The 26984-nt window shown below is 42.9% G+C and overlaps 1 protein-coding gene and 1 non-coding gene across 3 annotated transcripts in view; both read left to right on the top strand.

Moving 5' to 3' along the window:
* Positions 1 to 26984, top strand: part of PRKCH (protein kinase C eta) — a 232515-nt gene that overhangs the window by 72787 nt on the left and 132744 nt on the right. The gene's annotated exons all lie outside the window — the stretch shown is intronic.
* LOC125169156 (U6 spliceosomal RNA) lies at positions 11607 to 11713 on the top strand. Its single transcript, XR_007153488.1, has one exon. It is a non-coding gene; the product is annotated as a U6 spliceosomal RNA (small nuclear RNA).

Genomic DNA, 26984 nt, shown 5'->3' on the forward strand with positions numbered 1-26984 from the left:
GTGATCTCCTCTCTCTAGAAACAGTTGGCAATAAGGAAGATAGTGAATTCATGGGCGAATTCACACTGAAGTGATAGTGATCAATATCTTGGTACTCCTCTTAGGTGTGGCTGCATATTTTAAAAGATGCTAAAATTGATGTTTTATCCATGAGAAATAGATTTTTAATGTTGACATTTCAGAAGCGACGGCATCTATGTGCAGGATGTATTTTAGAACCTCGGATCTATTCTCTCTAGACTGTGGGAGCATTGCCTTGTCATGTTGGCTCCTAAGCTGGGGTACAGCTTGGGTTTGCACATTGCTGCTGCTTTAGAGCAGAGCTCCCTTGTCACATGCAGAGGACGTGATAGCTGCCTCTCTGTGTTACATGAGGAAATGGAGCCCCACCATGTACCTGCTATAGCTGTGGCAGCGGCCTGAGCCTGGCAGTGTGAGAATGTCCCTGGTTTGGCTTCACTCCTGTCAGCCACTCTAGGTTATCCCTGGCCATAAAATGACAGGCTGACAGATAGGATATTTGGAGCTCTAGTTCTTATCTTTTTTTTTTTTTTTAGTTTTTTTTTAATGTTTGTTTAGTTTTGAGAGAGAGACAGAGCACAAGTGGGGAAGGGCAGAGAGAGAGAGAGAGAGAGAGAAAGGGAGACACAGAATCTGAAGCAGGCTCCAGGCTCTGAGCTGTCAAGATGCGAGGTTCGAACTCATGAGCCGTGAGATCGTGACCTGAGCTGAAGTCAGATGCGCGACCGACTGAGCCACCCAGGCGCCCCTAGAGTTCTTGTTCTTATCTTGGATGCTGAAGGACTTTATATTAAAAAAGCACTATGAAGTCGGGCCTGCCCAGCGTCTCGGGATGTCAAACGAGCATCAGCCTGGGATCCCTGAGGGATGGTCAAAGCTCGAGAAATATCGGTTGAGCTTCAGGGTGCATCTGAGGCTGTGGTTTTGAAGGTCAGATGTTAAAATGTGTAATGCTTTGCAAACTATAGAGTGCTTTACGAAAGTATGCTAGTGGGGTTCCTGTCTCCATGTTCCTATTATGGTAACAAGACCCCTGCCTGGGACCCCATGAATACTCAAGCAGGTTTGTTTTATTTTGACATTATATTTTCAGAAGCCTCAAGAAGTTAGTGAACAATGACTAATATGCTCCTGACTTATCTCTATGCCTATTTTCCTTTCATGACTTCCTTTAGGAGTTCTGCCACCAGCTCAGATTCTAGAATTCCAAAGCTCTCCTTGAGAAATTGCTTACATGGGGCAGTGATCTGCGATATACAGGACTGGTATTAGGAGCTGCTGACTACTCCTCATTTCTTCCTCTCTCATTTTCTTATCTGTCATTAATTACACTGAAATAGCAGCTAAGGCAAAAAAGCTTTTATTAAATGTAAGACATGACTGAGAAAGGACATGGGAAATACCTGCTGGGTGCAGACCTGTGATTCGCCACAGATGCTGGGGAGATAAAGATGAACAGGACTTAGGCACTTTCCTGAGGGAGCTCGTAGGAGAGAGGGTAGACGCGCCCTATGTGTGCAGGAGAGGCACCCAGGTCCCACCATGGGAATGGGTCCAAGGCATGGTCGTGGCATGTAGGAATGTGTAATCAGATCAGCCAGAAGGTTTTAGAGAAAGCTTCACCGGGGAGGTGATGTTTAAAGGAAGTTCAAATGATAAATAGAAATGTGCCAGGAGGGGAGGATAGTTTAAGAGGGGAAGACAGTTTGTACAGAGGCACAGAGGTGACAGAGCAGCAGCATGTTCCAGAAACTGAAAGTGGTGGGGAGGCATCGGAGTTTGAGGAGTGTGAGGGAGATGTGGCCAGACACGTGGGAGGGCCTTCTGTGATGGTTTGCCTGGAACGGTCACAGTTTTGTCTCCTGTACCGGGGTTACTATTAACAGGGCCACCTTTCACTCTCAAAAGGTTAGAAGATAAATTACGTGGGCATATCACTTCTAGGTTAGTAGAAGTGATGGGTGCCAATGAAGAGTTCTAAGCAGAGAGAAATAAGATCTCCTTTGGTAGCAGTGGGTTCCAGGGGCTGGGAGCTAGGGGGTGTTAGAGCCTAAGAGGAGACAATGGTGTGGAAAGCTTTTAAGAGACTATTAAAGTTGTCTAAGAGAGAGCTTCGTAGAGCCTGGTTTAAGTTGGAATCTGTGGAGGTGGATGGAGAGAAGGGGACAGCTGTGAGAAATGTACACATAGTATAACCAACAGGAGTTGGCGGCTCACTGGATGTCAGGGATGAACAGGGACGAGTCTCAAATGATATTGTGGAGTCATTCACCAGGGTAGAAATAAAGGAATGGAAGGTGATGAATTGAGCTTGAATAGGTGGCACTTGAAATGCTTGTGGGAAACCCAAGTGGAGATGTCTAGGAGGAATTGGAAATAAGAACGTGAAGTCTGGCAAGAGATCTGGTCCCAAGATATAGCTGTAGGTGTCGGTGAAAGACGGATCTATGGCCCAGCAAGGAGATTGAGAGACAAAACCAAGGCTGACCGACAGCAGAACTCTGTGGAACACCAGCACGTAATGACTCCAGCTCATGGATTACAACCTGTCCAATCGCGTCTCGGCCTTTTGGCTAAGATCAAGCATACAATCTGTCCCACTCAGTCAAGCTATGTTGAGGGTTTACTGAATGAACACCCATTTTGTTTATATATTCATTACTCATTCAGTAATGTTTGAGTGCTTACTGTGTGCCAGGGACTGTCTCACCAAATAGCATAATGTCTTTCAAATTGGCATCAAAATGTTTGATAATGAAGTTTGAATAAAGAGCAGCACACAAAAGGCTTTGAAAAGTAACGTTTGAATTGGCGTTAACTGTAGTAGCTCCAAAGTTTGGTACAGTGTGCTGTGTGCGGGTTTATTCTTAAGGCTGGGGTAAGAATGAATCTGCTCAAAAACCTACAGAGCTCCTCGCTGAATTAAGATGGAACATGAAAAACTCTTTGTGTAAGTCCCGCATGGAGCCGAAGGCATAATGTTATCAACTGCATCAGAAACCCATCACCATTGTTCATCTTAACAAAGGCGTTGCTCTTGATCAGATGCAGAATTCCCCTAAGCAGTGCTGTTGAAGTAGACACGGACGAAGTGATTTGTTATTTTGAAGAAGCTGTCTTGTGTGTCACTCTTTATTTCATTCTGACTAAACCTTTCTGGGGCTAACAACTGGATCTGCAACCTAACCAAGACGAAATTGATTGTGGTGATGAAGCAGACCTAGATTTCAGTGCCAACTGCTGGATGCTGACAGAATGGCAGAATCTGACCCTGTTTATGCTTGTCGCTGTATTGGAATAATATTTACCTAGAAGAGTGGAGTGACCAAACCACAACCCGAAGAAACCCAACCGAGATCGAAATAAAGGAATCTGATGAAAACGCATCAGAGTGAATTGATAACTGCTATACTTGGAAGAGAAGTAACAGAGAGAAATTAAGTTAAAATAGTGATATCTCCGTGTGAGAACAAATCAAAAATATGTTGCTGCATTGTTATCCTGCTAAGAAATATGGTGTGAGATTTTAAGATTAGGTTTGCCTAAAGTGAAGTCTGCCTGACTTACAGTACCTCAAATTTAAATGGTTGGTCCCTAGAAAGAAAAATACAGTCACCACCATCTGTGAGGTAGCTCTGCTTAAAAAGTCAAGCCTGAATCTGGTCAGGGTTCCAGATCTACTCACCGGGTTAGAGGCCGGGAACATTTTTTTTTTAAATTTTATGTATTTATTTTTAACTTTATAAAAATGTTTTATTATTTTTGAGAGAGAGAGAGACAGAGAGCAAGCAGGGAAGGGGCAGAGAGAGAGGGAGACATAGAATCGGAAACAGGCTTCAGACTCTGAGCTGTCCACACAGAGCTCGATGCGGGGCTCGAACCCACAGACCACAAGATCATGACCTGAGCTGTAGTCTGCTGCCCAACCGACTGAGCCACCCAGGCGCCTCGAGGACGGGAACATTTTAAATGACACTATGGGATGTTATCAGCAAAATCTAGACTGGAAAATTTTCCAGTATGAGAGACTTGGTTTTTTTCAACCACAAATTAGAAGAAAGAAAAGAGAGGGCGAGAAAACCAAAATAACAGAAGAGTGGCATATTCACCAGTTTCAATATTTGGACCACATTTTATCCCAGTTCAAACACAAATTGTAAAACAAACAATAATGCCCAGGAAAGCACTGAGGAAATGGGAACAGCGATTGGAAATTATTAAGGAATTATTAATTAAGGAATTATTAATATTACTTAGGTATGATAGTATGGTATTGCAGTTGCTTAAAACAAAAAGGGGGCATCTGTTAGAGATAAACTTTTAAATATTTACTAGTGCAATTGTTTGATATTTGACTGGAGCATTTAGTCCATTTACATTCAGAGAGATTATCGCAAGATACGAATTTAGTGCCATTGTGTTACCTGTAACGCTGGTGTTTCTGGTGGTGGTCTCTGTTCTTTTCTAGTCTGTATTTGAGATTTACCTTAGAATAATCAAGAAGTGGGAGGAGGGAATGGGGTACAGATAAAATCGGATTAGCCATGAATTGATTGATGAAGCTGGGTGTGGGCTACATGTGGGTTTGCTAGACTCTTCTATTTTTGTGTGTGTCTGAAATTGTATTTAATAAGTAAAAAATCAAGATAAAACTTCACATTAAAAAAAAAAATCTATTTCCTAGACAAAAACCAGAATCTGGATTGCCTCTGTATCATCAATATGCTGCTTTAACTTCAAACACATATTACCTATCCTCATTTATAAATTAAAGCTGGTGTTTGTTGGCTCCTTTTTTTTTTTTTTTTTGGCCTCTCTATATTTTATCATCAATTCCCAATTTTTATATATTGTGAAGAGGCAAGTTAAAAATTATGACTAAGGTACTTCAGTACATTTTTTTAAAGTTCTGAATAAATGCTAAGCCGTGAGTCAAAAACGGCAGGTAGGAAGAGATGAGTAAGATAATTCCCTTCCTTCCCTCGTACAGTTCTCACTTAAAATGAATGACAAGTAAATCATCTCCTACTAACAATTACATAACATTTTGTACTTGCAAAGTTTAATTTTAAGGTAGTTTCCTAAAAGAATAAAGTAAATCAGAAAAATTAACGGTAGAAGTGTCTTTATGAAGATAGTAAGACAGAAGTTCTGTGAGGACAAGCTTTTTCTCCAGAAATCCCCAAGCATGCGTGAAGGTATTCTGTACCAGAGTTTGTTTTGGCAAGGGGTGGGTGGGTAACTTCTCAAAAAACAAAAATACAACCTGACCAAACAGTTGTCATTTGTGGATTTGAAGCTTGTCTAGAAAACTTTGCTAAAACTTGGACTTGCTTCCCTTCTTTCAGACTCTTACTATGTTACTGGATATTCATTTCTCCTGGGGAGAATATGGAAGGTGCACTTGAATTTGGGGATCTGTTTGCTCTTTTTGCCAAAGCAGTGCATTACTGTGTAGAGTAAGGCCTGATTGTTTTATTTTGGGGGGGGGGGCATTGCCTCAGTGTTTAGCTCAAATTTCCTGTGTCAAACCATTGATTTAAGATTAATTAAGCTCTGTGCTCAATCATTGTGGCCTCATGCATGAAGGCAGATCAAACATGTTACCGTTTGAAAGCTGCAACCCACAGTTTCTCACTGTGTCTAATGCTCACAGTGAATGTCAGTTTTATAGGGGAAAAGGTTATCTCTGATGGAGGTTGATGTTCGGTGTTCCTTTCTTGTGTTTCAAGCCAGGTGACAGCATGTTGATTTAATTTTTTTTAATTTAGCTTTTATACCAGTGTTTCGTTCCTTTGCTATATTCAGCCTGAGAAGCGAGGGGGCATTTTAGTTTTGGTCCAAGCGGTACTGTGGCTACCACTGGAAATGAATGCCAGGTTGAGGAAAGGGCAGGAGAGAAAGAGGCTTTGAGGGAGTGAAAAAAAAGAAGGGAAACTGGAAATGGAAGATGCTTTTAAGGGAGGGAGGCTAGTTGTCCAGTGTTATAGTTTGCCTGCTTCTCCTCTCCATCACAGCCAGTTCATTTACTGAATGCCTCCTGAGGACCAGGTACTGGGCTTGGCCTTAATTTAACAAACAGCAGCGGTCGTTCTTGTTTTATTTTCTTTCTGGAAGTGGGATGGCCTCTTACCCTGATAATAGGTGACCTCTCTATTTCATCCAGTCCCGTGTATTATGTCATTTGCTCCCCACACCAAATTTCAGAGGCTGATGTGATGTTCAATATGCAAATGGTGAATCCAGCTCAGAGGCACTGGTTGCCGTGGTCTCTTGGGTGGTAAGTGACGCAGGCACAGCTCAGACTGGGGTGCTGAGGTCCAGTATCCTCCTAGGTCGCCCAGTTATCTGGGAGGCATTTTGTGTTTTCTCTTTATTCTACCTTGGAAGGAAACTGTCTTCTAGGTGGTATAATCTCACCCTCCTTAGAGTTTTGTCATCTTTTGGGATGATATGTTTTTGCAAGGCTTCCCTTGGGTTCCTCGTTTTTAAACTTAAAGACTGATGTTCACCTGGAAAAGGTGCTGTCTTCTCAGATGTCAGACATGGATCAGAGCACTCTAGAAAGAATGAGCTTGATATTTGTTCAAGTTTTACCGGGATTATCAGTAGGTTCTCTTAATGCAGATCTTAAACTAGAACTTGGAAGGAATTAAAAAGTAAATAAGTTCAGCCTAGGGTATGATCGGCATATTTGTGTAGTTATACCCCAATCGCCATTGGCTTCATCCTGACTACTTCTCTTACTTTCATTAACTGTTGATGGAAACACTCTTAAGTGGTGGTTTTATTCAGAATTTTTCGATTGCTTCTCAAAGTAAGGTTAGACAGACCTCTGAGGGTTCTGAAGACCTATTCAGGAGGTCTGTCGTTCAAAACTATTTATTTATAATACGAAGATGTTATTTGCCTTTTTAAGTGTACTGTCATTCGCTCAATGGTGCAAAAGAAATGATGGGTAAAACTGCTGACACCTTGGGATGAATCAAGACACCCAGCTATGCAGTTAACATTAGTGTAGCCAACGTCTTCTGCACTGCCAGACAATTGCAGTGAAAAAAAAAAATAGTTTCACTTAATGTCTTCGATGAAGCAGTAAACATTATCAATGTATTAAGCTCAACCTTTGGCTATATATCTTTATAATCTGTGTGCTAAAATGGGAATTAGGCATAAAGCGTTTCTGCTACATTCTGAAATACTATCATGTCTCAAGGAAAACCACTTGTATGATTGAGGTGTTAGCTGAGCTAGTTGTTTGTTTTTCGTGGAACACCATTTTTACTGGAAAGAATGACAAACTGTAGTGATGGAGCTTTGGGAATTTCTCAGGTATTTTCTTTAAACTGAATAAAGTGAGCCTATTGTGAATGGATTGTTTCCAGGAAACAACTGTGATTGGATACCAGTGATAGAATTGGCTCCTCCAAGACATAATTAGAATTTTGGAAAACATATATCTACCATTATGAGCTTGTCAGCTTGCAATACTTAAAAAAAAAAAAAGACTTTTCTCATGAGTTTGTTTTTGATATTAATTAGCAATTGTGTTTTTAAATATTGTATAGTAAAATGTGTCAGCATTTGGAAGAAGATCTTTATGATTCAGTGAATTCATATCTTCAAAATGACCGATGCAAGGTGTTACGAAACCATGTATGGGTTCGAACACACGAACCATGAGATCATGACCTGAGCTAAGGTCAGATGCTTAACCAACTGAGCCACTCAGGTGCCCCTTGAGTCTTTAATTTTTAAGACTATAAAATGCTACCGAGACCAAATTATTTTTAGAATTTATAGTTTAATTTTTCCCTTTATCTTTTTTTCAGAAGCCCAACACTTTTAATTTAGTGACCACAGAAAGAAGGAACTGATAAATACTTGTGTATGTTGTATGGGGGACTGATGTTAGGTGACAATCAGGTGATACAGGTAACAGAATAATTCAGCAATTTTTTGACACTGTCATCCTGTTTTTCTAGTTATTTTTACTGTGCAGTGAACTTTTTCAGCCAGTCACAAGCCCTTTCTCATCAAAAAAGAAGGTCCAGAAGTGACACCCAAACAACCGGAAGCTGACGGTGGTTTCTAACCTGGGAGATGGCCATTCCGGGTAGCTTTATGCTACACCTCTGCTTGCTTCCAGCAGAACAAGGCAGTCACAGTACTTCTGAGCAAGTGGTTAGAGGTGTAAGTACTAAAAGCTGAACCTCTAAAATAGCTCAGAGATCTATGGACGGAAGTATCAGCACGTTCACTTCCTGGGGCTCTTGCTTATTAACTAGCATGCTGCTTTGAAAACACAGAGTCAGACTAGTCTCTTAATTTTCTCAAGCTTCATTTTGTTGTTGTTGCTGTTGAAATTACATTAATGTGGTATTCTTTGAGTGGAACTGAGATTTAGGTAAAACAGAAATGAGTTCATTTTTTGATGGAAAATTAATTGCTCCAGAGTCTATTTTCATTATGCTTCAGTCTCCTTTCTAGCAACCCCTGACCTCTCAGCTCTTTGTTTCAGATGAAGAGCCAGTTATCCTGTCAGCCCTTTGCTTCGGTTTTCCCCAATAACTCTCTGCCCTGTGTCAGTGGGCAGGTAGAGAGAAGGAAGACCTGTTTCTTCCCTTCTCTCCTGAAACTTATCTTCAGCATCATGGTTTCATCCTGGTGTCTGAGATTTCTCTTCTGGGGCTCAAGTCAGTGCTGAAGGACTCCCTGTAGGAGGTTGAGAGTATGTGTGTGGGGAGGTGGGGCACAGCGGGCTTAGATTTTTGTAAGTGGCAATTTAGTTCTCACATTATTTTGGAAAAAATCGGTAGCTACCTCTATGAATTTACATTTGGTTACAAAATGCACTGGGCTGAGCAATGCTTGTAAATTATTACCCCTTGGGTCTGGTGGATCAGAAGGACTATCCACATATACACACAGAGAATATGTATGTGTGGTATTATGTGCAGTATGTATGCATGTGCTTATTAATGACACTAATTGATTCCCACAGAATTCAAAGTTTGGTGTGTGGGAGGAGACAAACGATTAGATAAATTAACATAATATGCCAAGTGATAAATGCCATGGAAAAAATAAGACAGGGTCACGACAGAGAGGAGGGTTGGTGTGTGTTGTTCTTCTCCTATGAGATGGCCTTTGTGCCAGAGATCTGAAGGGAGGGAGGGAGGGAGTGGACAGGGCTGTCTGGGGGAAGAAGGAACAGGAAGTACACAGACCCTAAGGGAAGGGGCATTGTTGGTGAGTGAGAGTTGCAGCGGTAGAGGAACATGGCTGGGCTATGACGTCCTGGGGAGGTGCCCGGCGTCCTGGCTGGCATAAGGTCAGCACCCTGGTACTGTCACTTCCCTGTTGGGGAGCATGTCTTGTTACTTAAGTGAAGTTCACTTATATTTGATGCTGGCTGATTGAACATAATCTTTTCTCCTTTGGCTAGGGTCTTGAAAAGCACCATATCACATCCGTTTACAATGATTTAACGTAAGTTGCTGAAGCCTGAACTATTTTAAGTTCATCTTGAAGACTTTCCCAAGTTCTCTACACTCCAGTGTGGTTTCTTATTGTTCTAAGCTAAATTAGGATCCATTACACAGCTTAGTAAGCATTAAAAGTTCAAATCAACTGTTTGGAGATCCATAACAAGTCCGTGCACCTCTCAATATAATGAGCTATAATTCAATTCTGTTTGTGTGGGTTATTAAGAAATTACTTTTGTGTACTTCGCCCACTTAAAAGAGAGAAAACTTAGGCTTAGCTGGAGTCTTCTGTTCTTGAACTTGGGTGGGAACTATCATTTGTTGGGAAGTGTTTTGGTTTTTATTATTATTATTTTTACTTAAGTAATCTCTACACCCAAAGTAGGGCCCAAACTCATGACCCTGAGGTCAAGAGTCACATGTTCTACCAACTGAGCCATGTAGGTGCCCCTTGTGAAGTGTTAATAAATGTTAGTGATACATCTATTAAACATCTGGGGAGGTAAATAGATTGGAGCTTGATCTGGGTGCTCTGTTGGGACTTAATATATAACTTTTAGAAGCTTAGTTCTAATTGAATTTTGTTGATACTTCCTGTTTCATGTAAACGAGTATACTTCCAATATCTGAGTCCTTGGATTGGGATTTACCAAGTACTGAAAATAGGGCCTTTAAAAACTATGAGATAGCAAGAGAGGATCTGGTTTAGAGCAATGAAATCACTTAAGAATTTTGAAAGATATAGAGATTCTCATGCCCCAGACTGAATTGGAATCTCTGGGGAAAAGGCCAGGGAAACAGATTCCTAATAAGCATGTTGGCTGGTTCTAATGGTTATCCACATTTTAATACCCTTGTTGTATCCTAAATCATTTCTAATGTGATTAATGGAAAATTTTGACAGTTGGGAGGTTTGCTAGTTGAAGAAAAAGAACATGTAGGAAAAAGAAAAAACCAAAGACGGGAGTGTATTACTTCAGTGTAGTCTTTTAAGTTGACAAAACACCTAATGTTTTCTTTTAAGAGCTTTTAAAAATACTGTGACATAGACAGGTCAGGTTACAGTTTTTGTGCTTTTAGGAGGAGAAAATGAGACTCAGTGCTAAGGGCCTTGCTAATGTCTGCAAACACTCAGGGCTAATGCTGAGACTCAAGCCAGGCTTAAAAGTGGTAAAAGCAGGCTGGGAGTGTTGACAGTATAGCCTATCGGCTATTGGACTGGAGACAAGTTATAAGTATTTCCCTTCTCTTAGAGCAACTGGGACCAGAAAAAGGCAATTTACGGTGGTTCTAGTTACAATGGAAGCCAACATTACAAAAAATGTAAGTTTCAAAGGGTTTTCTTGGTACTCCGCCTTTGAAAATTATGGAAGTCAGTTTCTTTCTTATATTTATCAGGGTTGAGCTTACAATGATACCTTTATGCTAATTCTTAGAACCGAGAACAGATCAAATAACTCAGATGTGTACTTTTCTGACTGATTTGAAGGCATGATAACATTTTCCATTTCATGATAACTTTCTCAACAATGTCATGAAAAGGAATGTATGTAGAAGTATTTGAAGACATCATCAGTTTCTCCAAAGGCTGGGCATGGCTCCATCGGTGTTGATCTTTTCTTCATTGGTGATGGACCTATACCTGGATTTACTGTATCAAGGGTTTGTTGTGATTGGAGTAGCTTGTCAGTGAATTTCATGATCTACATCAGCTACAAGATCTCACTTTGATCTGGTACCTAATTGTTATTGTGTATGTTGTTGCATGGGATGTATCTGATACTCATACTGAGAACAGCAGCCATTCATAGGCAGGGCAAGAACAGGGTAGGTGTAAGCAGGGAGGAATGTCCGAGAAGGGACTCATTTAAAAGTGCTTAGTCTGTTCATTGGCGATCAGTTTTATGCTTTGAGCATTAAGTTTACCTGTATCAATATCACTATTGTGGGGATTTGGGGTAATGAGAACTCAGATGATGAGTTAGGGTATAATAACTCTTAATGCAAGTTGATAGTGTTCGGATGCCGTTCTGTGGAAGGGACTACATATCCCGGTATCACCATCTTATCTAATGCTTACTTAAAATCTGCCCAGGTGTGTTCGATTTGGTGGCATATATGCTAAAATTGGAATGATATGGAGGAGATTAGCATGGCCCCTGTGCAAGGATAACATGCAAATCCGTGAAGTCTTTCATATTTTTTGTATGATTCCTTTCACAGTTCATATGAAAGTTCCTTTTATAGTTCATAGTTTCATGTCCATCATAGGGAAAGCAATGGAAACAGAGAGTAGATGAGTGGTTGTCTAGGCCTGATGGAAGTGATTGCCTTTATGGGTGATGCAAGTGTTCCAAAACTTGTGGTGATTGTTTCGGAATTGGAAAAAAAAAATCCACCAGGTAACAATACCTGGAGCAGTTCTTTATAACAGAGGACTTGAGGAAGGATTCACTGACACAGACTGAAGCTTATCTCTGGGAGAGAACCATCAGGATTTTATTAATATATTAATAAGTGATGATTCAGTAGTACTCTAGTATTTCCTGCTGGCCCCTCGGTGAGGACACTGTGGGAACATTCATCCAGGATGCAAAGAGAACAGTTTCATAGTTCTGCTCAAGTGCACCTGTGACAGGTCATGTCTTGTTCCACGCCTCTGCCTCAGGTGTTGCGGGGCCCCCGTTGGAGGCCTCTGATTCCTCCATTCTTGGTCGTTCTAAATTCTAGGTCCATTCTAGGTCACTCTAAATCCAGTCTTTATGGGCCTTCTCTCTAATATGCAGAATATTGGCTGCGTGCTGGCTGTGTCTGTTTGGACCATGAACTGCTCATGGACTGAAATGGGCCCATAGACCAGCTTTGTTTTGCGTGTGGCCTAGTACAATGTTTTTGAAGTTTCCCCCTGTGAACTCTTCAGACAGGGAAGGGATCTCCAGAGCACTGCCTTAGCCAGCACCTGTTGTTGTCTGAATTCCCTCTGACGTCACACCTCCCCGTCTCCATCTCTCACGTTGTATCTGAGCATTTGTTCAGTGTGTTTATTCAGCGCTGTATGGTAGCTATGGGGGCACTTTAATCGTCTTTTAAGGGGAAGGATCACTTCTTTGCTGGAGTCAACTGAAAAACACTTTGGCTTTGCTGAATACGATAAAGGTACCTCTCTTGGACTCTTAGCACCCCAACCTACCCAGAGGATCTCCCACTTACAGCTTGGGGTGATGCAGAGTTTCACTGTTCTGAGGAGTTTGGGGGAAGAGTAAAGAGAGAAATCTTTGTTTTTTTTTTATAATCCAGGAGATAAGGCTTTATTTCTTATTTTTATTTTTTTATTTACATTTTGTTATTTTTTAAATTTACATCCAGATTAGTTAGCATCTAGTGCAGCAATGATTTCAGGAGTAGATTCCTTAGTGCCCCTTACCCATTTAGCCCATCCCCCCTCCCACAACCCCTCCAGTAACCCTCTATTTGTTTTCCATATTTAAGAGTCTCTTATGTTTTGTCCCCCTCCCTGTTTTTATATTATTTTTGTTTCCCTTCCCTTATGTTCATCTGTTTTGTCTCTTAAAGTCCTCATGTGAGTGAATTCGTATGATTTTTGTCTTTCTTTGATTAATTTCACTTAGCATAATACCCTCCAGTTCCATCCACATAGTAGCAAATGGCAAGATTTCTTTCTTTTGGATTGCCGAGTAATACGCCAGTGTGTGTGTGTGTGTGTGTGTGTGTGTGTGTGTGTGTGTGTGTGTTTATACATACCACATCTTCTTTATCTATTCATCCATTGATGGACATTTGGGCTCTTGCCATACTTTGGCTATTGTTGATAGTGCTGCTATAAACATTGGGGTGATGGACATTTGGGCTCTTGCCATACTTTGGCTATTGTTGATAGTGCTGCTATAAACATTGGGGTGCCTGTGCCCCTTTGAAACAGCATACCTGTATCCCTTGGATAAATACCTGGTAGTGCAATTGTTGGGTCGTAGGGTAGTTCTATTTTTAGTCTTTTGAGGAACCTCCATACTGTTTTCCAGAGTGGCTGCACCAGTTTGCATTCCCACCAGCCGTGCAAAAGAGATCCTCTTTCTCCGCATCCTTGCCGACATCTGTTGTTGCTGGAGTTGTTAATGTTAGCCATTCTAAGTCAGGTTTTTTAGATAGTAGGTCATTTTTAGTGATTCCTTCAGCTTCATGAATGCCCCAAAACTTATTTTCTGGTGTTAGTGTTAATTCTTTCCTTAATAGACCCTTACAGACAGAATGCCCTGGGAAATCCTATCGAGGATCTCTTACTGTGTTTGAGATTAGAGGTGGGTGGTGGAAGGGCATCAGCTTCAGATGAGAGCGACCGGCTCTGCTCCCTGTACTTCCTAGCTGTGTGGCCTTGAGCAATGGTTGCCTTACATGAAAAACATGGGGCTAGTGGCATCTATCCCCAGGGTGTTGTGCATAAGCAAGCATGCACACACCCACAAAGGGCTGCATTAGGACCTGATGCAGATTATGTACCCACCCATTTTGGAAGGAAATCCATACCCAAGTTACTCCACATACTTGGTGGAAGTCATCTAAAAGGCACTAAGAAAAGTCTGATGACATAAGTCTCCTTTCTTGGACATTGTTTCAAATCCTAGACAAACACTGAGCTTGGCACGTGTGTCAGATTCTGGGAGGGTGCAAAGTACATCCTGGTGTGTGTGTCAGCGGGCCTTCAGTAGGAGTTACCATAGTCAGTGAAGCTGTGAGTGGGAGAGAAGTTGTGGAAGGATGGCTACCTGTGAGGGGAGCATTACTTTGCCAGTTTCCTGCTGGCTGGGCCCTCGGGAACATATGTTGCCCCTATTCCTAAATTTTCCCATTAGAGCCAATGCTACCCTTAGCCCTAAGTCACTCCTTGAGGATCTAGATAATGTCTAGATTGATGCCGCTGGCATTTCCTTGTCAGGACTGATTGTGTCATGGATTGTGTGGTGTGTGTGTGTGTGTGTGTGTGTGTGTGTGTGTGTGTGTGTGTGTATAGACCAGCCCTATTCATGAGCAGCCCCACTGCCATGGGTGCTTTATAGGAATGTTGATAGGACAACAGATAGGGATTAGAGGTCTATTCTCCTGTCTAGCATGACCAAGGGAGCAGTGGACCCAGGCATTTCCTCTTTGGGATCATATTGAAAACCAGACTCTGTGGTTGGTTAGTTCTTTAAGCACAGATGCACAATTGCAATGAGTGCTTTCTTCCAGTAGCTATGTTAAGATGAATGAGTTAATGTTTTCAAGACATTTCTAGGTCCCAGAAAGAAGGTGTGTTTTAAAGGCAGATTGTATAAACTATTGGCTGTTAATCTCTTACCTCTAGAGGATCCAATATTAAATGCCAGGGCAGACATTGTAAATTGTCAGGCAGGATTGGCCCCTCTTCTCCACCTTTTTCCCCAGTACCAGGATTTTGTTAGGTCTGGTCACCAGCCTGACCCAAGTGCTGCCCATCAACTTGGAAAAGCCCTGGGTGTTTACTTTGTTGTTTATAAAAAAATTGCAGTTGGTTCACTCCATGTGGATATTTTTATAGTATTGGCCTCTCCCCAAATATTTGCCTTAGTTTATTAAATTACTTTCTCATTTATGAGTTGAAGTGTGTGTTGACTTTCATGGTTTTAATTGTACAGGCTTGGTTGTCTTTGTACTTCCAGATGGTGTCTCTTGTTTGAGTCCATAAACGGGGTTTGTTTGCTTGCTGGCTTGTTCAGGGCTTAACCACCACCCAATTCCTTCTTAAGTTAAAGATGGTGTTGTTATTTTCACGTGAAAATCCATTTTAAATGTACAACTTAATTACTAATTAAAATAGCTCCTGTGCATTTTGGAGGCAAAACTGCAATTTTGTTGCATGTGAAGGAAGAACATGCACTGAAAAAGGATGAACTTTTGTGTGGGTTGTAGGTAGAATATTATGAATCCAAAGGACTGAAGGTAGGCTCAGCTGTTCCTGGGAAACCTGATGGGTATCCCCAAGGTACAAGTAAAACCTTGGTTTGTGAGCATAATTCATTCCAGAAACATTCTTGTAATCTAAAGCACTCATATATCAAAGTGAACTTCAAGAACCATTGGATCAGTTGTGCTCATGTTCAGCATCACATACTACTCATATTGCAAGACTGCTCATTTATCAAGTTAGCGTTTATTAGAAATATTAGAAATATTCCTTTAAGGAATAGAGGGGGAGGGTCTGCTGCCTATAAAGGCAAACAGAGTCAAGATCTGGGTGTTTTTTCCTACTTCTAGCATCATTTCTGGCCCATGGAGTATAATGATGGAGGCTCTTGTGGCTAAATTGCTCCTTCTTCATCCCCCTCATATTCTCGGATGCTCCCTCTTCCCCTCTGTCAGGGGAAGACCAGTGGGCTTCCTGAATTGAGGAGATAGATCTGAATCCAGGAAGAGTATGGCAGCTGGAGGACTCAGGATAGAACACCAGGAAGGAGACAGTTACCCAGAAAGCGAGAACTCCAGAGAAATACAAAGTGTCCCCCTTGAGGATTCACTTGAGTGCTGATCAGTATGTAGGAACTACCTGAGGCCAGGGAAAGAGCCATCTGAAGGATCAGAAAGAACTGTTCTGGTGCTTGCTCAGGGCCAGGAATAGTGCCTGTTCCTACTAGCCAGACTATAAAATCTCAGGATTCATGGAGCATTGGGTTGAGTACATGGAAGGGTCTTGGCTGCCTAGACTCAGCACTGTTCTGGCTCACCTAGCAAATCTAAAAAGCAAGATCTGATAGGATCAGACTATTTCCAAGAAACTTGACTGTGTCCTCAAACAAAGCTCAAGAATATTTATATGATACAAAACTATCCAGTACTCAACAGGTGGAATCCACAATGTTTGGCATTCAGTCAAAAATTCCCAGGCATGCAAAGAAGCAAGAAAATACAACCTGTAATGGGAGATAAATCAGTCCATTGAAAGGAACCCAGAACTAACACAGATCTTAGAATCAGCAGACAAGACATTAAAACAGTTGTGATAATGATCCCATATGTTCAAAAGTTAAATACAGAGATGAAAGGTTAAAAAAAGGAAACAAATTGGATCTCAAACATTATGTTTCTTTTAATCAATCCTTACATTACTTCCTTATGTTTCTAATCCTTATGTTACTTCCACCAAATCCACATGACCCAAACCTGGTCCCTACTAATGTATCCAATTCCTTAGCTCCTGCTGGTCCACTTGGTGTTCTCTTGAGCCCAGACTCCAGGGTCATTACTGCAGTACTAACTCATGATGCCTAAGAGTTAGCTGATCCTTTAATCCTCCTTCATGCTTGCCATGACCATGCCAGACCTGCACAGTCATCCTACAGTCCTGGTCCTGGTACAAAGAATGCTGCTGGATCCACTGGTGTAGGACTTCTCGGTGTACCCAGAAAAAATCCTAGTTTGCTTCTTGTGGGTTTTTCACGGACTCCAAGACCCTCATATCTGTAAGCCCTTCTTTTTTTTTCTTTTTCTTTTTCCTTTTATTTTATTTATTTATTTATTTATTTTTGTCTTCAAAATTCTGATTCTATACTCTGCTGAGAAAAATCCGGCAGTGACTTGCATCTGTGTATATGCATTGTCCCTCAGTCTGGCCATCTCCTGTCTGCCTTTCTGCTGGCTGCCAAGGAAACCTTTCTTCTCACAGAGGCTATACCCTTTACCTGGGCAGATCCAGCCTCTCTGCCCTCTTGCCATATTCTTCCTCACTTGTCTGACTATACCTTGCGGGGTCCCTTATTCTCCCTTGGTTGCTTCTCCTTTGTTGATGTTGATGGAGAAAAATTCTTCGTTTGATCCTTGGCTACTATCCTATTTCTTTCCTCCTTGTATAGCCAAGTATCTTTACAAATCCTCTATACTCCTCACACTCCTTTTCTTCTCATTCTCTAGTTCTCTCTTGTTCAGATGCCTCCTGATTACAAAATGTGCAGTCCTTTCTTAGCAATCTTCCACTGTGACCTTGCTGCTGTATTTGGTTCTGCTTACTCTTCTTCTGAGAGCTTACATCACTCCTATGAATCTGTGTCCTTTATTCTGAGTGGTGGTCCTCCACACCTACAGCTCCTTCTCCCACTCCCTTCAATGACAACTCAACCTTCATCATGCTTTTCAGGACCCCCATTTACCCTGTGCCTTGATTCCTGTGGAATCGAGAAAATCACATCAGGTGTGACCTCCCTGACACACGTGAGACAGATCTGGGCTGCAGACATAGAGGCAGGGATAGAGAGCAACAGGCTGAGTGAAATCTCCAGATGAAAACAGTTCCCCATGTTTAAAAAATTTTTAAGTAAAGCTTTATGCACATGGTGGGGCTTGAACTCATCACCCTGAGATCAAGAGTCACCTGCTCTACCAACTGAGCCAACCAGGTGCCCCCCAAAAAGATCCCCAGGGATGTGAGTGAGGACTACATCCTGCTCCTGACCTTATCTACACTCCCACCCATTCTCATTCTTTAGCCTCTATCCCAGAGGACCTGTGCTCCTTCAGGGACTTTGCTTCCCTACCTCTAACTTCTCCATTTCCCTTACTCTTGGTTGCTTTCCCCAACCTGTGAACGTGCTAAGCCTCCTCACCCTAAATGTCCTCTAGCACTTCCACGGGCAATTCCAATTCACGTCCTCTTTTTCATCCAAATGTCTTGAGAGTGTAGTCTGTGTACATTGTCTCCACTTCTTTGCCTTCTGTTTTCTCCTCCAGCTACTACTGAAGCTCTCTGGCATCCTTCACCATCATCTACTCAATTAGCTCTTGATGAAGTATCAAGGACATCTGTGTTGCCAGGTCGGGTCAGCAGCTTTCGGTTCTCATCTTACTGGAGAGCTCTATTGCATGTGATGATGCTTACACTTCTTCCATTTCAGGGCCCTACACTTTTTGACTTCTACAACTCTGAAGTCTTCTGATCATCTCTGCACCACCCTGACTCTTCTTTCTTTGTATTTTTGGACTTCTCTCCCTCCCCCTCCAGTTTATATTCTCCAGGGTCAGTGCTCAGCCCATGGCTGTTCTCATGCACATCCCTTGGGATCTGTTTTCATCTGGGGATTTCACTCTGCCTGTTGCTCTCTCCCCCTGCTTCTATGTCTGCATCCCAGATCTCTCTAATAAAGGCCAGCTACCATTGCCCAGTCACATGCTGGACATTCCTACCTGAGCTCTCACTCATTCTTTGAATTAGCAACCATGCATCTTCTATTCCCATGTTTTGTTGAATATGAAATGTTGAATATGATGAAAAAAAAAACATTCCCCCTCAGCAGGGTGCTGTACTATTCTAATCCTTCTCCCATTTCTTTGTCCTTCCTTTGTGTGCTTAACAGGCCTCCATTCCTCATTCTCGATCTTAAAAGTGGGGGCACCAGGGTGACTCAGTCAGATAAGCATCCAACTCTTGTTTTCAGCTCAGGTCATGATCTCGGTTTGTGGGATTGAGCCGGGTGTGGAGCCTGCTTGGGATTCTCTCTCTCCCTCTCTTTCTGGCCCTCCCCCACACTGGCATGCGTGCATGCATACACATCCTCTCAAAATAAATAAACATTAGGGGCGCCTGGGTGGCTCAGTCGGTTAAGCGTCCGACTTCGGTTCAGGTCATGATCTCGTGGTCCGTGGGTTCGAGCCCCGCGTTGGGCTCTGTGCTGACAGCTCAGAGCCTGGAGCCTGTTTCAGATTCTGTGTCTCCCTCTTTCTCTGACCCTCCCAGTTCATGCTCTCTCTCTGTCTCAAAAATAAATAAATGTTAAAAAAAATTTTTTTTTAAATAAATAAATAAACATTAAAAAAAATGGACACCCATCCTCATAAGGTCTTTCCTCTTTGGGGAGACTGTCAGTTTTTACCTTTCGCCTCATTTCTTCCCATGAACTCTGGTTCTATGGTATCTTTCAAACACCTACAACTCAGACCCCGGTCATCATCGTCCTTGCCAGTCAATCGCTTCTGCTTCCTCCATTTCTGTCATCGCTGCCTCTGTTGTCCTGGACACCCAAGCCTGAAACCCACATATTTCCTCTACCTACATGTTTTGTCTCTCCAACCAAAGCAAAGGCAGTTTGAAGTTTGCGTTCTGTTGTGTAGCCTGAACTCCACCGGCTCACCATGCTGATATATGAAGCTTTAGTGAAGCAAAGAGAAGGTAGAAGAAGTGGTTCCTACCGTTTCCCATTTTAACACGCATCTGCAGAACCTCCGCCCTTTTCAACTTTGACATTTAAGTAGTTATGTCAGAAATGATATTTTTGGATGAGATTTCCTCTAGACTTTTATTTTCAGCCAGGAAGAGAGCTACGGGACAGGATTAGCCATTCAAAGATGAGGATATAGAACCAGTTTAATGAGGCTTCTCATTGGGGATATTTTCAGGAATTCTATTAACAGTACTTACTTTAGATTATCCTATGTGAAATCTAATTTCCCTTTGGGTAGTGGATTCCTTTACACTACATTGGGCCAATTCTATAACTGTCCTTTACCTTCATTTTTTTTTTTTTTTAGCTCTATTGAAGTCCAGTTGACAAAACTGCAAGATATTTAAAACGTACATCATGGTGACTTGATACACACATACATTGTGGAAGGATTCCCACCACCTAGTTAATTAACACATCCGTCACTGCCTTCAGGTTTTTTTTAAGTTCTCTGTAACTGTGGTAAAAGACACATAATATAAAAATTTACCATCTTAATCATTTTAAGTGTTCAGTTCGGTGGTATTTATTATATGTGTGTTGTCGTGCAACGACCACTACCATCCATCTCCACAACTCTTTCTGGAAGCTGAATAGAAGTTTTATAGAACTGAAACTCTATGCATTAAATAATAAATTCCCATTCCCTCCCCTGTAGCCCCTGGCGGCCACCCTTCTTTCTGTCTCTGTGACTCTGACTACCCTGAGTATCTGGTATGAGTGGGATCATACAGAATTGTCCTTTTGTGACTTGTTTCACTCAGCACGATGGCCTCAAGGCTCATCCATGTTATAGCAGGTGTCAGAACTTCCTTCCTTTTTAGGACTGAATAATAGTCCATTGTGTGTAAATACCACACTTCGTTTATCTATTTATCAGTTGATGGGCAAACTCCTATTACTGTTTTAGACTGAGTCCTGTTCATTTTGAAAACTTCGGTCATACACAGCTGAGACCTCCTTGGCTCACCTCCCCCAGGTTTGGCCCAGCTTCTTGGAGTGAAGAAGAGGGTGAAGTCTTTTTTTTGTTTGTTTGTTTGTTTGTTTTGAGGTATAATTGACAATATCACATGATATTAGTTTCAGATGTACAAGGTGATATGCTACAAGTAGATATTGTGAAATGATTACCATAGTAAGTCTAGTTAATGTCTGTTACCGTATATAGCTACCAAAAAAAATTCTATTTTCTTGTGATAAAAAATTGTAAGGTCTACTCTCTCAGCAACTTTCTAATTTTTTTAAATGTTTTATTTATTTTTGAGAGAGAGTGCACAAGCATGAGCGGGGGAGGGGCAGAGAGAAAGGGAGACACAGAATCTGAAGCAGGCTCCAGGCTCCGAGCTGTCAGCACAGAGCCTGACACAGAGCTCGAACACATGAGCCGTGAGATCATGACCCGAGCCGAAGTTGGACGCTTAACCGACTGAGCCACCCAGGCGCCCCACCCTCAGCAACTTTCAAACACGCAAAACGGTATTAACTATAGTCGCTGTGCTGTGCTTGACAGTCCCATAACTTATTTATTTTGTAACCGGAAGTTTGTATCTTTTGACCCCCTTCGAGGACGGTGAAGTCTTGTCCTAAGATCTAGCATCCTCTCCCCTTCCTCTCCTTCCCTCCTCCCTGCCTGTCCCCCGAGAGTGATTTTCTTGGAGCCTGTCTCCTCAGCTTCAGGTTGGAGTCCTTTTCAGGTTCATTCTGACTTTGGGGGAGTGGTGCAGAACTGGTGTGTCGTGGGGTGGTGGTGGGGTAGCTGTCTCCAGAAAGCCCTGATGGGAGGGAGCCCTCAGAACTTAGATGATGGCTACTTAGTGTCTTTTGTCCTGGGCTGAAATTCTGGGATGAGAGGAAAAGTCCCACCTAGCATCCCGCTACACTTAGAAAATCAAAGGGGACCTAGTTCTATACGACATTTATGAGGGCAGCCCACAGGCACTACAAAATTCTGTCTTTCTCCTGTCTTCCTCCTTTCAGTATTCTTCATACCTGAAAAGGAGGGGCTGGGGTCCAGTATAGGATGTGCATTAAAGCCCCCTCATTAATCACTGACAGCAACTTCAGTCTGTCAAGACAAGACTGGTCCTCGGAGTAAGACTTCTTTGAAAGAGCTTCCCCCTTATTGTCTGTACCCCAGACAGCTCTACCGAACAGAACCCCTATGAGCGTCTTCCTTTTGGCAGTCTTTCCTGATCTCTCATTATCAGTTGAAACAAAAGAGCCTTATTTCTAGGGCTGTTGGTACAGCACGGTGGAGGAAACTCTTTAAATGGACTGGCTTAGTGGTTTCTAACCCTAGGTTGGTTATCAAGGCCTTTTCTGTATTTCCCGGAGTCTTGTGTATGTGTAGCTATTTGAACCATGTCTCTCGGGACTACTAATATACTTAATGGCAAAATTCAATGCATTCAGGACAGTCTCTAATTGGGTATAAAAATTTGTTTCAGAAGTATCTAAACACTAGTTGCACACATGTTAGACATAGTTTGCATTCTGAGAGGTTGGTTGTGGAGTCCTCCTCCCTTCTAAGGGGCTCACCCCAGCAGTTCTGGACCCACAGCTTGGGAATGTCCCAGGACCCACTCTCCTTAAAAGGAAAATGAAAAAAAAAAAAAAGCCTATAGTGTGATTAAATCTTTATCTTCTAAGACTTGATAATCTAAATGAAAGCGTCTGGGTTGAAAGTGTGTTTGTGTTTGCAGTTTATTGTGTGTGAGGGCTTTTTTGTGTGGATCCTTCTGAGGACTGATGAGGAAGCCACACCAGGGTTGTTTCTCTGCTGCAAGGGTTGAGGCAAGGTCATCCAACCCGCTGATTGCACTTGAAAAGGGAGAGTGTGTCTTTTGCCACCTCAAAGGGCAGCTGTTTATTGAATTTCCCCACCCTCCAATTGTTTTACATATGGAATAGTTCCTGGAGAAAGATCTAACATCTGCACAGGCCTATCCTGTTCCACGGCTGTGTTTACTGAAGCGAGTTCTGTACTCACATTCATACACTGCAAGCCGCACGTACAGCGTGAGGAAGGGTCCGGCCTGCTCTACAGTTTGGGGAGGACTTACTTGGGAGCATGTCCCATGGTTGACAGGTCAAGCTCATTCATCCATTCATCGAATATTAGGTTCCTGGTGTGCCAGGCGGTAGGACACAGGTTACCGTGATCAAGCTCCCAGCCTGGAGAGGAAGGTGGTCATGTAAACACAGTTCAGGATGGTGTGTTATGGTTAGTGCCCAAGTGCCCTGGGGCACCTCCTGGAAGAAGGCCTGATGGCTTTTGGAGAGAGAGAGAGAGAGAGATGGAAGATGGAGCAGGGCTTAGAGGGCCACACGCGATGTGTCATGTAGGTTCTGTCTTTATATCTGGAAGGATTAGCCTACGCGTGGGCTGTTAGTTTCATTTGCTGAGAGACACCTCAGAGACCCTCAGAGTAGCAGGAAGCCTTCATGATAGGGTAGACAGCTGTAGTTATCCCCTCAACCTGAGAATCAGAATTATTCCCTTGGTTGGCATCAAAAGGTGCCACTTAGTCCATGGGTTTTGCGTAGGAATTAGTAAATAGAGAGTTCACCAGCAATGACTGAGTGCTGCAGGACCAAGGACCGAACATTGGAGCCCAGGCCATTTTCCATCCTGGGAATTATGCTCTGCCCCTTCCTAAACTCCCATTGTGGTTTCACATGAAGAGGCCATTGTTCACTTTCCTTCCTAAAAGAAGCAATATATTTAACTTCTGGCTCTCTGCCTAACTGATGGAGACCTGATCTCTATGGAGCCAACACCCGTGGCTTCCCATCGGGACAAGCCCTCAGCCTCTGTCTGATCTTTCCTACTTTGGTTGAAGTTACTGTGATTCTACCCTGGCACAGAAGGAGGTTTGCATTAGGTCCTACTAGGTGGCTACAGCTCCTTGATTCCCACTCAGGGTTTAACAGAAAGAGAGACGGGGCCTTAGCTCTTTATAGCAGCTAGACCTATTACGGGAATTTAAAAGCCAGCGTCGGATGTGAAAATCTGTACTATCTGAGCACTTTGAAGCTCAATACAAAAGAGTCTTTATCATGTTGTTGAATAGTTTGGGTCCCGGCAGGTGTCCTAGGGCAGAAATTTTCAAACTTATTTTTAAGCAACAAAATACTTTTTTTTCCCCAGATGAAATCTACAGAATCCAAATACTGCAGGGTTTTTTAACTGGCACAAATGACCTTTGGGGTTGGATAACTTTTGTTATGAGGGTGGTGCTGTGTACTGTAGGGCATTTAGCAGCATCCCTGGCCTCCACAATCCAGATGCCAGTAGCAAACCACCCACCCCAGCTGTGATAGCCAAAAATGTCTCCAGACACTGCCGAATGTCCCTAGGGGCAAAATCACTCCTGGTTAAGAACCAATGCAATACAATATATAAAACTGATTTTTTCTTTTTGTTTTTGAGAAAGAAGGAACTGATTCTTTGGAAGGGAGATTAAACTCCTTTAGAACCTGCACAGGGTCCCTGGCCCTTACTGTGGGAGGAACTGGTGTAGAGCTCTGAGCCAAACAGGTGTCCCACCCCAGAGGGGTAGGTCATCATTTTTAAAGCCTGGAACACGGGAACTGGTTATCAGTAGAGAAAAAAAAACCCAAAAACTAAAATGAAAAACTAAAATTAGACAAATCCTATATTTTAAACCCAAATATACACTGAACTGCTTTATATATGTAAGTAGGCATACTTTGTTGGTGTACTTGGATGTGAGAATAAGGGAAGAGAGCTGAGTGTTGTCCACCTAACTCCTGGGATTTGGCTATTGCAGTTTGTCATGTTTTGCCACAGACTTGAGCCGAAAGCCTGTAGTTCTCAGTGGTGGAGCTCACCTTTGCTATGTGAACCCTAGCTTCTATGAGACTCTGCACAATTGGCTCAGCTCACGGAGGCCTGGAAAGGTAGGCTAGCACCTGCAGCCTCTTCTGGCCAGACTCCAGCCGAATCCCAGTTTGGACCACAGTCATTTCAAAGGCATTGGATGGACGTTTACATTACACATCTGCCCTTCATACTCAGGGATGCTAACGTGTGCTTCTGTATATACATGTGTGAGTGACCCTGCCTCTTCTCGGGAAAGCCCCATGTGCTCTCCTTTCCCCTGCTGCTCTCAGCACCGTTGTGGGGGGGGGGGGGTGGTCACTGGGAGCTTGGCACGTGCCACTCGTACATTTTCCTCATGAACCCAGGCTGATGAAAGTGTTGCGGAAACCTGTCCCACAGGCAGACTCTGTACCCCAGGTATGTGGGCGTCAGTTAGTATAAAGAATTCACTCGCTGGTGAGTGAGTCACTCTCACCTGTGGGAAGATGCTCAGGGAGGGAGGGAGAGAACTGGCTGCCTAGAGGGCTCAGCTTTTGTTGGTCTAGCCAGCAAACTCACTCTAACCCCATGCCAGAGCTGGAGCCTAGCGTTAAGTCTCAGCGGAGAGCTTGTGCTTTACGTGAGGACCCGCCCCTTGTCCTTAGTGATCTGTTTGGCTGCTTGGCTTGCAACAGTCTCTTGGTGAGTAGAAAAATGTTTCATTTTCCCCAGAGATCACATGATTGCTACAGTTAGCCTTGGAAACAAAGGAGCAAACAGAACTTATTTTATCTATATGTCCATCTGTGGATCTCCAGCCCTTCTGAGAAACCCTGGGCTTCAGGAGCCCTGCAGAGGTTTGCTCCGAATTCCTGAAAGAGGCTGATAAGAGCCTGTTGCAACACCCTTCCATCCCCCCTCCTCTCTCCTTTACCTGCCTCTGTGGGCTGGAGAAAGGGAGCTCAGGGGGACCCGAGACCTCTTACTTACCTGGGTAAGGGACTCGAGGCTTTTCCCGCAGCACCCTCTTACTTGTAATGAGGAAGCTTGCTGTAAGAATATTTGGGAAAAAGAAAGGTTTCTCCTCTTGGCTTAAGGTTTTAAATCGGTTTGATTTACTTCAGTCTCTGGTGTGGATTACTGCCATCACATAAATACAGAAACCATTGAGCTGGAAATAGGTCCAACAAAGGTTACCACTGATATATATATATATCAATTTATACAAGACATTATCTAGTAGGTGGTTTTGTGAGTGACCCAGGGATATAATTGGTGTGTTTTGAAAAGGGAATGGTTTCCCAGAATGCTCTCTTCCCCACAGTGTCCTGATAAATGGCTGCATTTCCTGATCTGTGCCCTTTTGCCACCTTTTATCATGAAAATATACAACCAATTTTAGGGATATGAAAACTAAACACTGTAAGATTGGTAGGTTAATAGCTAGGAGTTGCAGAAGATACTCTTACCTTTATACATTATGGTGTATGTTTTGTTTCTATATGTGTGTTCTCTATTTAATCATGACAAACCAGCCCTGGGACCTGGGTCTCTCCTGGCCTTATCTTGAGAGAACTTAGGGAATCTCATAACATTTCTCCTCTATATGAAACCTTTTAGTGCCTTCCTATGATCTGTGAAAGTCCAGCCCCTTCTTCCCGTACAGGTTTGATAGTAACTTTCCTTTAAATTTTTTTTTCTTGATGTTTATTTATTATTGAGAGAGCATGAGCATGGGAGGGGCAGAGAGAGGAGACACGGAATCCGAAGCGGGCTTCAGGCTCTGAGCTGTCAGCACAGAGCCTGACGCGGGCCTCGAACCCACAAACCACGAGATCATGACCTGAGCCGAAGTCGGACACTCAACCGCGACTGAGCCACCCAGGCGCCCCAGTAACCTTCCTTTTAAATCTCATCTCCTACTAGTCATTCATACTCTCTGTAATTTAGCAAATAGTCAACTACTTGTAGGTACAGGAATCTGGCAAGCTCTTTTATACTTCTGTTTACTTTTTCACGTGAGTGTGATTTTATCCATCCATTCATTTATTGCTGTTTATATGCTGGACATGGGAGATACCCTAACCCCCCACCCCCACCCTGCACACACCCCTAGTTCACAGTCTAAACAGGTAAGTGTGAATCTATGTGATAAGACCTTTGGTGTTGATGCTGGGGTTTCTTTAAGGAGGACAGTCGAACCCTGACTTGAATAAGGTTCAGTAAAGCAAGTCCTGAAATCATTTTAGTTGGGGGCAGGGTGAGAGAGGAAGGAGAGGAGAGAGGAGGGCAGAGATTAGGGCAGCCGTGGACCCCAGGGCCAGGCGGGGATGGATGAGTGATGGGGTTTTGATGGGGGCAAGGCCAGCTGCAGGTGTGCTAGTTTGCCCTGAGCCCCGAATGCAGCCAGTG

This window comes from Prionailurus viverrinus, chromosome B3 (genome assembly GCF_022837055.1).
Source record: "Prionailurus viverrinus isolate Anna chromosome B3, UM_Priviv_1.0, whole genome shotgun sequence".
Classification (NCBI taxonomy): domain Eukaryota; kingdom Metazoa; phylum Chordata; class Mammalia; order Carnivora; family Felidae; genus Prionailurus; species Prionailurus viverrinus.